This window comes from Loxodonta africana, chromosome 14, assembly GCF_030014295.1.
Source record: "Loxodonta africana isolate mLoxAfr1 chromosome 14, mLoxAfr1.hap2, whole genome shotgun sequence".
Taxonomy (NCBI): domain Eukaryota; kingdom Metazoa; phylum Chordata; class Mammalia; order Proboscidea; family Elephantidae; genus Loxodonta; species Loxodonta africana.
This window is the reverse complement of record NC_087355.1, coordinates 54,164,486-54,177,924: the sequence shown is the minus strand read 5'-3', so window position 1 is coordinate 54,177,924 and position 13,439 is coordinate 54,164,486. Positions and strand designations below refer to the sequence as shown.

The window sequence follows — 13,439 nt, the reverse complement described above, 5'->3', positions numbered from 1 at the left end:
AGGAATTAGTCGATATTCAACCATTTCAAGAGGTAGCATATGATCAGGAAGTGATGGCACTGAAGGAAGAAGTCCAAGCTGCTCTGAAGGCATTGACGAAAAACAAGGCTCCAGGAATTGATGGAATATCAATTGAGATGTTTCAACAAACAGATGCAGCGCTGGAGATGCTCACTCTTCTATGCCAAGAAATATGGAAGACAGCTTCCTGGACAAATGACTGGAAGAGATCCTCCATATTTATGCCTATTCCCAAGAAAGGTGATCCAACCAAATGTGGAAATTATGGAACAATATCATTAATATCAGGCACAAGCAAAATTTTGCTGAAGATCATTCAAAACTAGCTGCAGAAGTATAGTGACAGGGAACTGCCAGAAATTCAGGCTGGTTTCAGAAGAGGACATGGAACCAGGGATATCATTGCTGATGTCAGATGGATCCTGGCTGAAAGCAGAGAATACCAGAAGGATGTTTACCTGTGTTTTATTGACTATGCAAAGGCATTCGACTGTGTGGATCATAACAAATTATGGACAACATTGCAAAGAATGGGAATTCCAGAACACTTAATTGTGCTCATGAGGAACCTTTACATAGATCAAGGGGCAGTTAGTTGTTCAGGCAGAACAAAGGGATGCTGATTGGCTTAAAGTCAGGACAGGTATGTGTCAGGGTTGTATTCTTTCACCATACCTATTCAATCTGTATGCTGAGCAAATAATACAAGAAGCTGGACTATATGAAGAAGAACGGAGCATCAGGATTGGAGGAAGGTTCATTAACAACCTGTGTTATGCAGATGACACAACCTTGCTTGCTGAAATGAACATCAAAGACCACAGCCTTCAGTATTGGATTGCACCTCAACATAAAACAAAAATCCTCACAACTGGACCAATGAGCAACATCGTGATAAACGGAGAAAAGGTTGAAGTTGTGAAGGATTTCATTTTACTTGGATCCGCAATCAACAGCCCTGGAAGCAGCAGTCAAGAAATCAAAAGACGCATTGCATTGGGTAAATCTGCTGCAAGGGACCTCTTTAAAATGTTGAAGAGCAAAGATGTCACCTTGAAGACTAAGGTGTTCCTGACTTAAGCCATGGTATTTTCAATTGCATCATATGCATGTCAAAGCTGAACAATGAATAAGGAAGACTGAAGAAGAATTGACGGCTCTGAATTGTGGTGTTGGCGAAGAATATTGAAGAGACCACGGAATGCCAAAAGAACGAACAAATCTTTCTTAGAAGAAGTACAACCAAAATGCTCCTTAGAAGTATGGCGAGACTGCGTTTTACATACTTTGGACATGTTGTCAGGAGGGATTAGTCCCTGGAGAAGGACACCATGCTTGGCAGAGTACAGGGTTGGCAGAAAAGAGGAAGACCCTCAACAAGGTGGATTTACACAGTGGCTGCAACGATGGGCTCAAGCATAACAATGATTGTAAGGATGGCTCAGGACCAGGCAGTGTTTCGTTCTGTTGTTCATAAGGTCGCTATGAGTCAGAACAGACTCGACGGCACCTAACAATAACAACAACAATTATTAATAACAATAAACTCATCATATGTTAACATAAATAAAAAATTTTTATGACAAGTAGCTGTATGTTCCAAAAGCTGCAGTGAGATGTTGTTTTACACTTTGGGAGAACTCTTTAATGTTTTAAAGAAGGCAGCTGGATTCTCAAATCTGCTTCTGTATTCAATCTGTAATAATATATTGTCTCGGCTGAGGTAAATGAAGAAAACCTGGGTTCACACAGATATTTAGCTGGAAAAATAAAGAGCATTTGTGTGTGTGTCATATTTTTTTCTGTATTTTATTTATTTGTGCTTTAAGTGAATGTTTATACCTCAAATTAGTTTCTCATACAAAAATTTACACACACATTTTTATTTCACCCTAGTTGCTCTCTCTTTAATGTGACAGCACACTCCTCCTATTCACCCCGGATTTCCCATGTCCATTTAACCAGCTCCTGTTCCTTTCTGGCTTCGTATCTCGCCTCCAGACAGGAGCTGCCCATTTAGTCTCACGTACCCACTTGAAGTGAAAAACGCACCCTTCGGGAGTATCGCTTTATGTCTTATAGTCCAGTCTAATCTTTGTCTGAAGAGTGGCTTCGGGAATGGTTTTAGTCTTCCGTTAACACAGAGTCCAGAGGCCTTGTCTTCCAGGATTCCTCCAGTCTCAGTCAGACTATTAAGTCTGGTCTTTTTACCTAAATTTGAGTTTTCCTCCACACTTTCCTCCTGTTCTGTCAGGGATTCTCGGTTGTGTTCCCTGTCAGGGTGGTCACTGGTGGTAGCCGGGGCACCACGTAGTTCTTCTGGCCTCAGGCTAATGGAGTCTCAGGTTTATGTGGCCCTTTTTGTCTCTCGGACTTATATTTTCCTTGTGTTTTTGTTATTCTTCATTCTTCTATGCTCTAGGTGGGTTGGGACCAATCGATGCATCTTAGATTGCCACATGCAAGCTTTTAACACCCTAGATGCCACTCACCAAAGTGGGATGCAGAACATTTTCTTGGTAAACTGTATCATGCCAATTGACCCAGATGTCCCCTGAATCCATGGTCCTCAGATCCCTGCCCCTGGTACTCTGTCCCTTGAAGTGTTTGATTGTATTCAGGAAACTTCTTAGCTTTTGGTTTAGTCCAGTTGTGCTGACTTCTCCTGTATTATGTGTTGTCCTTCCCTTTACCTAAGGTAATTCTTGTCTAGTATCTAGTTAGTGAATACCCCTCTCCCTCCGTTGGCACCCTCATAACCATAAAAAAAAAGTTTTCTTCTGTGTTTAAACCTTTTCTTGAGTCCTTATAATAGTGGTCTCATACAATATTTGTCCTTTTTCAACAAATTTCACTCAGCATAATGCCTTCCAGATTCATCCATGTTGTGAGATGTTTCACAGATTCATCATTGTTCTTTATCGTTGCATAGTATTCCACTGTGAATATACCATAATGTTTATCCATTTGTCTGTTGACAGGCACCTAGGTTGTTTCCATCTCTTTGCTATTGTGAACAGTGCTCCAATGAACATGGGTGTGCATATATCTATTCATGTGATGGCTCTTATTCCTCTAGGATGTATTCCAAGGACTGGGATTGCTGGATCAACTGGTACTTCTATTTCTAGCTTTTTAAGGAAAGGCCAAATCGATTTCCAACATAGTTGTACCATTTACACTCCCATCAGTAGTGTCTAAGTGTTCCCGTCTCCACAATCTCTCTAACATTTATTATTTTGTGTTTTTTGGATTAATGCTGGCCTTGTTGGGGTGAGATGGTATTTTATTGTAGTTTTGATTTGCATTTCTCTAATGGCTAATGATTGCGAGCATTTCCTCATGTATCCACTAGCTGCCTTCTCTGGTGAAGTGCCTGTTCATATCCTTTCCCCATTTTTTAATTGGGTTATTTGACTTTTTGTTGTTGTAGATTTGTAGATTTTAGAGATTAGACCCTGAATGGATATGTCATAGTGAAAAAGTTTTGCCCAGTCTACAGATTGTCTTTTTACTCTTTTGGTGATGTGTTCTGATGAGTTCAAGTGTTTGATTTTTCAGGAGCTCCCAGTTATCTAGTTTCTCTTCTGGTGTTTATGCATTGTTGGTAATGTTTTGCATTCTGATAATGCCATAATAGGGCTCCTGGCATTGTCTCTATTTTTTCTTCCATGATCTTTATCGTTTTAGATTTTACATTTAGGCCTTTGATCCATTTTGAGTTAGTTTTTGTACATGCCGTGAGGTATGTGGCGTAGTGGTTAAGTGCTACAGCTGCTAACCAAAGGGCAGCAGTTCAAATCCGCCAGGTGCTCCTTGGCAACTCTATGGGGCAGTTCTACTCTATCCTATAGGGTCGCTATGAGTCAAAATCGACTCAACAGCACTGAGTTTTTTGGGTGAGGTTATGGGTCTTGTTCCATTTTTTTGCAGATGGATATCCAGTTATGTCAGCACCATTTGTTAAAGAAACTGTCTTTTCCCCATTTAACGGACTTCAGGCCTTTGTCAAATATCAGCTGCTCATAGGTGAATGAATTTGTCTAAATTCTCAATTCTGTTCCATTAGTCTATGCATCTGTTGTACCAGTACCAGGCTGTTTTGACTACTGTGGTGGTATAATAGGTTCTAAAATCAGGTAGTGTGGAGCCTCCCACTTCATTCTTCTTCAGTGAAGCTTTACTTATCCAAGGCCTCTTCCCTTTCCATATGAAATAGATGACTTATTTCTCCATCTCATTAAAAAATGCCATTGGAATTTGGATTGGGATTGCACTGTAACTGTAGATTGCTTTGGGTAGAACTGACATTTTCACAACGTTTCAGTCTTCCTATACTTGAGCAAGGTATGTTTTTCCACTTATGTAGGTCTCTTTTGGTTTCTGGCAGTAGTGTCTTGTAGTTTTCTTTGTATGAGTCTTTTAAGTTTCTGATAAGATTTATTCCTGTGTATTTTTTTTTTTTTTTTTTTTATCTTCTTAGGGGCAATTGTAAATGGTATTGATTTGGTGATTTCCTCTTCGAAGTTCTCTTTGTTGGTGTAGAGGAATCCAACTGATTTTTGTATGTTTACCTTGTATCCTGATATTCTGCTGAACTCTTCTATTAGTTCCAGTAGTTTTCTTGTGGATTCTTTGGGGTATTCTGTATATAAGATCATATAATGTGCAAATAGGGATACTTCTACTTCTTTCTTACCAATCTGGATGCCGTTTATTTCTTTTTCTAGCCTTATTGCACTGGCTAGGACCTCCAGCACAATGTTGAATAAGAGTGGTGATAAAGGGTTCCCATTCTCAAGGGGAAGCTTTCAGACTGTCTCCATTTAGGATGATCTTGGCTGTTGGCTTTGTATAAATGTCCTTTATTATGCCCAGGAATTTCCCTTCTATTCCTATTTTGCTGAGAGTTTTTAGCATGAATGGGTGTTGGACTTTGTCAAATGCCTTTTCTGCATCAATTGATAAGATCATGTGGTTCTTTTGTTTTATTTATGTGATACATTACATTGATTGTTTTTCTAATGTTGAACCATCCCTGCATACTCGGTATGAATCCCACTTGGTCACGGTGAATTATTTCTTTGATATATTGTTGAATTCTATTAGCTAAAATTTTGTTGAGGATTTTTGCATCTATGTTCATGAGGGATATTGGTCTGTAATTTTCTTTTTTTGTGGTGTCTTTACCTGTTTTAGTATCAGGGTTATGCTGGCTTCATGGAATGAGTCTGGGAGTATGCCATCCTTTTCTGTGCTCTGAAATATCTTTAGTAGTAATGGTGTTAACTCTTTGAATACCTGGTAGAGTTCTCCAGTGAAGTTTTCAGGGCCAGGGCTTTTGAGGGGAGATTTTTAAATTACCTTTTCAATCTCCTCTTTTGTTATAGGTTTAATTGTTCTACCTCTGTTTATGTTCGTTTAAGTAGGGTGGTATGTTTCTATAAATTTGTCCATTTCCTCTAGGTTTTCAAATTTGTTAGAGTACAATTTTTCATAATATTCTGTTATGATCCCTTTAATTTCAGTTGGGTCTATTGTGATATAGCCCATCTCATTTCTTATTTGGGTTATTTGCTTCCTCTCCTGTTTTTCTTTTGTCAGTTTGGCCAATGGTTTATCGATTTTGTTGATCTTTTCAAAGAACCAGTTTTTGGTACTGTTAACTCTTTCAGTTGTTTTCTATCCTCTATTTCATTTAATTCTGCTCTAGTTTTCAATATTTGCTGTCTTCTGGGACCCGAGGGCTTCTTTTGCTGCTCTCTTTCTATTTGTTCAAGTTGTGGGGTTAATGTTTTGATTTTGGTCCTTTCTTTTTGGATGTGTGCATTTATTGCTATAAATTGACCTCTGAGCACTGCTTTTACTGTGTCCCAAGGGTTCTGGTAGGATGTGTTTTCATTCTTACTTGATTTTATGAAGTTTTTTATTCCCTCCTTAGTTCCTTCTATAACCCAGTAGTTTTTGAGTAATGAGCTGTTCAGTTTCCATGTATTTGACTTTTTTCCTTGCTTTTTCTGTTACTAATTTCTACTTTTATGGCTTTATGGTCAAAAAAAGATGCTTTGCAATATTTCAATGTTTTGAATTCTATTAAGGCTTGCTTTATGGCCTAATATGTGGTCTATTCTGGAGAATGTTCCATGTGCACTGGAAAAGAAGTTATACTTGGCTGCTGTTGGGTGGACTGTTCTGTATATGTCTATGAGATCAACTTAGTTGATTGTGGCATTTAAATCCTCAGTGTCTTTACTGAGCTTCTTTCTGGATGCTCTGACCTTCACTGAAAGTGGTGTGTTAAAATCTCCTACTATTATTGTGGACCCATCTATTTCTGTTTTCAGTGCTGTTAGAGTTTGCTTTATGTATTTTGGACCCATCTTTGGGTGCATAAATATCTATTATGGTTATGTCCTTCTGGTGTAAACCCACCGCCCTTTAATCATTCATTATATAGTGTCTTTCCTTACCCTTTGTGGTGGACTTTACTTCAAAGTCTATTTTGTCAGAGATTAATATTGCCACTCCTGCTCTTTTTTGATTGTTGTTTGCTTGATATACTTTTTTTTCCATCCTTTGAGTTTCAGTTTGTGTCTTTAAGTCTAAGGCATGTCTCCTGTAGGCAGCATATAGATGGGTCATACTTTTCTGCCACACTCTGTGTCTTTATTGGTGCATTTAGTCCATTTACATTCAGCTTTATTATTGACAGATATGAGGTCAGTGCTGCCATTTTGATGTATTTTTGTGTGTATGTGGTTGACAGTTTCTTTGTTCCACTTAATTTTCTGTGCTGAGTCATTTTTCTTTATGTATTTTCATCCTTTTCATTACTGTTGATTTTGTGTTTGCTGAGTCTTTAGGTTTTTCTTGCATTTTATTTTGATGTATAGAATTGTTAGTTTCCTTTGTTACCTTAATATTTACCTCTATTTTTCTAAGTTTAAACCAATCTTTTATTTCTTTATATCACCTTGACTTCCTCTCCATATGAAAGATCTATGACTACATTATTTAGTCCCTTTTTTTTTGTTTTAATGTTGTCATCTTTTACATATTGACATCTGTTTTTGTATTTTCAGCATTCTAGCTTTGATTTATTTTTATGACTTCCCTATCTCAGTTGATACATGGTTGTTCTGTCCTGTGTTCTAGACTTGGGTTGTTATCTGATGTTATTGATTTTCTAATCGGAGGACTCCTTTTAGTACTTCTTGAAATTCTGATTTGGTTTTTACAAATTCCCTAAACTTCTGTTTATCTGGAAATGCCCTAATTTCACCATTAAATCTGAGAGACAGTTTTGCTGGATATATAATTCTTGGCTGGCAATTTTTTTCCTTCAAGACTTTAATAAGTCAGCCCATTGCCTCCTTGCCTGCATGGTTTCTGCTGAGTAGTCCAAGCTCAGTTTTATTGACCGTCCTTTGTAGATGACTTCTCGTTTATCCCTTGCCGCTCTTAAAATTCTATCTTTATCTTTGATTTTGGCAAGTTTGATTATAATATGTCTTGGTAACTTTTGGGATCTTCCTTGTGTGGGACTCAATAAGCTTCTTGGATAGATAATCTCCTCATCTTTCACGATATCAGGGAAGTTTTCTGCCAACAAATCTTTAACAATTCTCTCCATAATTTCTGTTATCCCTCCCTGTTCTGGTACTCCAATCACTCATAGTTACTCCTCTTGATAGAGTCCCACATAATTCTTGAGGTTTCTTCATTTTTTTTAATTCTTTTTTCTTCCTCAAATAAGTTGGTGCCAGGTGTTTTATTCTTCAATCTCACTAATTCTGACTTCCATTGCCTCAATTCTGCTCCTATGACTTATTAAGTTGTCTAATATTGTTAATCTTTCGGATTTCTGTTTGCTGTCTCTCTATAGATACTTGCAGCCTGTTAAATTTGTCATTATGCTCTTGTATAATCTTCTTACATTCCTTTATTGCTTTGTTTGTGTGTTCCCTGGCTTGTTCTATATTTTGCCTGATCTCCTTCATGATCTCTTAAAGAGCTCTGTATATTAATCTTTTGAATTCTACCTCTGGTAATTCCAAGTAATTCTCTTCCTCCAGAAGGTTTCTTAATTCTTTGTTTTGGGCACATGCTGAAACCATCATGGTCTGCCTCTTTATGTGATTTGATACTGACTGTTGTTTCTGAGACATCAATACATTATTATATTTATTTTATGTTTGCTTACTGTGTCCTAGCTCCCTGTTTCATTTTGTTTTGATATGCCCAAATAGGCTGGTCATGCAAGCTAGTTTGATTATTGGAGCCTTTGAAGCTCTCACGTCCTGTCACCAGGTGGTTAGAGGTATTATTAGGTATGTAAGCCCAGAAGGCCATTTACTGCTCTTGTATGGATTCAGTTCAGTTGTCCAGGTAGTTGGTCACTAAGTGTGTGGTGCAGGCTCTCACCTACAGTCCTAGATGGGCAGGGGTGATTGGAATACGCACAGGTATCTGGCTGCAGTAGGAGGTCATGCTCTGAGCAAGGCAGGGGGCTGACTGCTGCCCCTGAGTGTCTGTGAGGTAAGTGTGTCCCTGTTCCCTAGAGCACGTAGGTGAGTGGGTTTTGCAGCCGGGCTATGGGCACCCAATGCTGTTGGCTGTAAGGACTGGGAGGCACTACTTATTCTTAGACCCCTGTCATGGGTGGCTAGGTGGCATAGGTGAAGCCACCAGTCCTCAGGTCCCTGATGTAGGTAGGTGAAGACTCTGCTTAATGGGCAGAGCAGTGTCAAATATCATAAATCTGCCACTCCACCTTATAGCTGATAACAGCTGAAAATGGGCTTCAGGTATATACCCTGTTATACTGTGCTAATGAGGGCCTATGCTATTGAAATGGGCCCACACAGGTCTATGCAGGGTGAAAGGCATCCAAAGTCCATGGACCCCTTATGCCTGTGCCTAGGCTAAGGGTCTGTGCCTTCCCTGAGGTCTTGGCTTAGGGGAGCTGGCAGATCATTTTTTCCTGTTTGTTAATTTGTTCCCTCTCCAAAGCCAGGAGAATGGCTCAGGGCGTGCAACGAGTCCTACCTCAGCTCAGGGGGTACAGCAATCCCTGAAGCCAGCCTGGGACCTAGTGCAGAGCAGGGAGGGGGCAGGTAAATGAAAGAGAGGTCCTTCCCAAATGGGGTGTTTTTTGATCTGCACAGTAGGTTAGATGCATGTACTTATCTTTTGCCAATTGAGCACTGCTTTTCACTGATTCTAGAGGCTTGAGTAGACTCTCTGCTGCTCGGTCTCTCCAATGTGGGAAACGCATTCTGAGCCCCACTGCTTGCCTCACCATGCACACCAGCCAATCTAGTCTGCAGGGTGCCAGTTACCACCGGATCAGGTCTGGCAACTCCTCACTGCTTCTGAACCACCTCTCCTTCCCCCTCCCACTCAGTCCGATTCCTCTACTTTGCCTTTGATGTTCAGGGCTCCTAGATTGTCATATATAATTGATTCACTTGTTTTTTAGGGTCTTTGTTGTAAGAGGGACCACAGGAAGCATCTGACTACTCTGCCGTCTTGGCCCTGCCTCAGTAAAGAGTATTTTAATAACCTTTTCAGGTAACCGTAGATATTCTTTTTTGATCCTACACCAAAAACTGGCAGGTAGTTTTGTCATAAAGGCGAATTGCAAAGTGAAAACTGAAACCATATCAATGAACTTTCTGCACTTTTTTACATTAAAATTTGTTGGTCCATCTTGCATCTTGAGTGGCTCTTTTACTCACAATTTGTAACATCATACATAGGTCATTTGGAAGGAGTTCAAATCTTCCAAATGTTTAAATTATATATTGCATCATATAATGTAAAAAAAAATCACATCATTAATATCATTTATTCCATCAGAAAAGTATTCAAAAATTGGGAAACTGCCATGCTCTCAGGGGTGAATGCAAGTTTTACAAAATTCTAATTTTTGCTTGAATACTCAAATTTTATCACTGGCAACAAATACCATCAGCTGTTTTTGTGATAGGTCAGTTGGCTCATTTTCAAGAAAGTTTCTACCAAAACCCCCAATCTGAATAACTAGTTTGTTTGTTTTGTCATTCTTTCAAATGGAAAAAGCAGCTAGTTCAGCTCGCAACTCAAAAACAATTGCACAAGTGCTTTTCCTTTAGATAACCCTCATTCTTCAGCATGCAGAACTCTTTTAAGTGTACTTCCCATTTCTTCACACAGAATATTAAAATAATGTGTATTCAAAAGTCAAATTTCTACTGCTTCATCAAGGACCTCAAATGAACTTGACCTTTTTTTTTCTACAAGTTCCTGGTGGTAACAATTAAAATGACAACTAGTAAAGCTTGGTTCCAATGCCTCAATTGTTGAGTTTTACCTACCATTTCTTCTGCTATCACACGCATGTATTAGCATAGTAAAAAGGCAAATAACATCTTAGTATTATTATGAAACTAGTTTTGATTTCACATACGCCCTTAAATGATGTCAGGGATCCCCAGTGGGTCCCACTTCTCTACTTCATATATAAGATTTGTATACTTTTGGGTGTTTGCCTTATCTGCTGTTTTTGGAAATTAGGGGAAAATACATTTAGATCTAGGTGATATTAAATGGCAAGATGCCATGAATAATAGCATTTGCCTGAATGATTTTTCAGTGCATCTGAATGGGTAGTCTACATTACAAAACGCAAAGAGCTTAAAAGATGAAAATGAGCCTAGTGAATAGGACTGTCAGTAATAAACATCTCTGAAATAGGAAAAAAAAACATAGTTTTTATAGGATCCTACTCCCTGTAGGATCATGATCATGTTCTTATCTCTTATCACAGGACAACTTTTGTTGTGATAAATTTTACAGGTAGGGACATTTGGAGGGAGAAAGATATACATGAACAGACACGGAAATATGAAAACATTATAATGTAAAATAATGGTTTCTAACCTAAAATACTTCCTCAAAATATTTTCCCTTGAGTTCAGTTTAGTGATAACATTGCCTGCTCCAAGGGGCAACATTAAATTGGTTAAATTTTCTAAAATTCTACAAGATCTAAATAAATGGAAATAAATATATATATATATATACATATATAATTCTTGAATCAGAAAGCACAGTATTGCTAAATGTCAATTCTTTCCAAATTGATCTACAGATTCAATGTAATCCCAATCATAATCCACCAAGTTTTTTTTTTTTTTGTAGAAATTATCTCATTCTTTATATGGAGATATACAGGACGGAGCATATCCAAAGCAATCTCGAGAGAGGGAAAAAAGAAAAAAGCTAAAGGGATTACATTACTTGTCTTCAATATTTACTGTAAATCCACAGTAATCAAGACAGTGTGGTGCTTACATAAGGATCGACAAACAGATCAGTAGAACAGAATGTAGAGCCCAAAAATAAACCATACTTATCCAATTTTTTTTATCCAATAATTTGATTTTCTACAAAAGTGCCAAAGTACTCCAATAAGGGAAGGAATGTTTTTTCAGCAAGTAATACCGGTGAACTGGATATTCATAATTTAAAAAAGAGTGAACCTCAACTCCCCCCTCTACAAACTGCACAATAATTAATTTAAGATGGATTATATAAGTTAACCAAATAGGACTTTAGAAAACGTAGAATATCTTTGAATTTGGAAATAGACAGTGTTTCTTAGACAGGATATGGAAACAATAAACATAAATTTTAGAAGTGGTAAGTTCAGTCTCATCAAAATTTTAAGCTTTCTTTCGCCAAAAGGTATTAATAAGAAAATGAAGAGACAAGCTACAGACTAGAAAAAAATACTTGCAAAACATATATCTAATAATAAACTCGTATCCAGAATATATAAATAGAACTCTTAAATCTCAATCCTAGAAAATAACAAAATAACATAAAAATAGAGAAAAGATTTAAACAGATAAACTCACAAAGAAATATATATGAATGGCCAGTAAGCACATGAAAAAGTGCTTAATATCATTAGTTATCAGGGAAATGCAAATTAAAACCACATGGAGATACCACTACATATCCATCAGAATGGCAAAAATAAGACAGACACAAAATGCTGGCAAAGGTAGGGAGCAAAGATAGGGAGCAAACTTATACCTTTTAGGTGTGAGTATAAAATAAAACAACCACTTCCAGAAAAGGTCTGACAATTTCTTACGAAAATAAACATAAGCCTCCATAAACCCACTAAACAACAATTTCATTCCTACGTATTTATCCAAAAGAAATGAAAACATATGTCCACAAAAAAGACTTCAGCAAGAACATTCACAGCAGCTTTATCTGTAACGGCAAAAACTTGGAAACATCCTAGGGCTCCATCTGATACGCGCAACAACATGGATGAACTTAAAAAAATATTATCCTAAGTGACATACCAGTACCAGCTGCCATTGAGGTGACTCTAATTCATGGTGACCCCATGTGTATCAGAGTATAACTGTGCTCCATAGGGCTTTCAATGGCTGATTTTTCAGAAGTAGAATACCAGGCCTTTCTTCCAAGGTGTTTCTGGGTGCACTCCTAACTCCAACCTTTCGGTTTTATACAAAACAATACATTCTATATGATACGACTCATGTGACATTTCAGCACAGGCAAAACTAATTCATGGTGGAAAAAACATCCTTCCAGGGGCGGGAGGACAAGAGAAGGGGCAAACAGAGGATCATGTTCCATATCATGACTAAGGCTTGGGCGACACAGATGTACACATTTGTAAGAACTCATCAAATGGTATACTTTATGCATTTTATTACATGAAAAAGCTTACCTCAAAAAAAAAAAAGCAAGTATTGAACTTTAGTTAATAACAAATATGCTGAAGTATTTGAGGAGGAAGTGTACTGATACTTGCATCTTACTTTGAAATGAATAAAAATATAGATTCATGGATGTACAGGTGTGGCTGAAAATCTGAAGAGGGAGCTATGTCACATAACAGTCTCTCCCTAACCCTTTTTTTATTATAAAAAGATAAGTATGCCTAATTCCAAAAAAAATTTAACAGCAATAACAGGATAGCTGGAATAAACTCAGCCTCCTAAGGTGACTACTAAGGTGACAACATCCATCAGATCTAACGTACTTATTTAAAATCAGTTAATTTTTCCCTCTAATCATATTTCTATAAACACACTTGAGGTGAGAACCGACAGCAGATTATTTGACTTGAGTGTATGTGTTACAAAAGTTACATTCCTTCCCAATACAGGATAATTTGGACTAGGAGTATGCAACAGACTTAGACATCGCAGTGCAGCAAACAGTAATGACAGTGATTTGAGGCCATAAAAACAGAGGCCAGAAGAAAACACTTAACTATATGAAGATCTCGAGTAGCCCAGTCAGGTAGGCACTAACTCAGTTTCATGGTTGTCAAGGAACCAATATTTATCAACTCAAGATATAACAGGAGCATACCTTTTTAT

General features: G+C 37.8%; 1 protein-coding gene and 1 pseudogene across 1 annotated transcript in view; one reads left to right on the top strand and one right to left on the bottom strand.

The window, feature by feature from the left end:
- The window catches only part of LOC135227634 (regulating synaptic membrane exocytosis protein 2-like), a 132,147-nt gene that overhangs the window by 55,303 nt on the left and 63,405 nt on the right, over nt 1-13,439 (bottom strand). The window lies entirely within an intron of this gene.
- LOC104845736 (zinc finger CCCH domain-containing protein 15-like) overlaps nt 1-13,439 on the top strand; it is a 110,840-nt pseudogene that overhangs the window by 38,786 nt on the left and 58,615 nt on the right.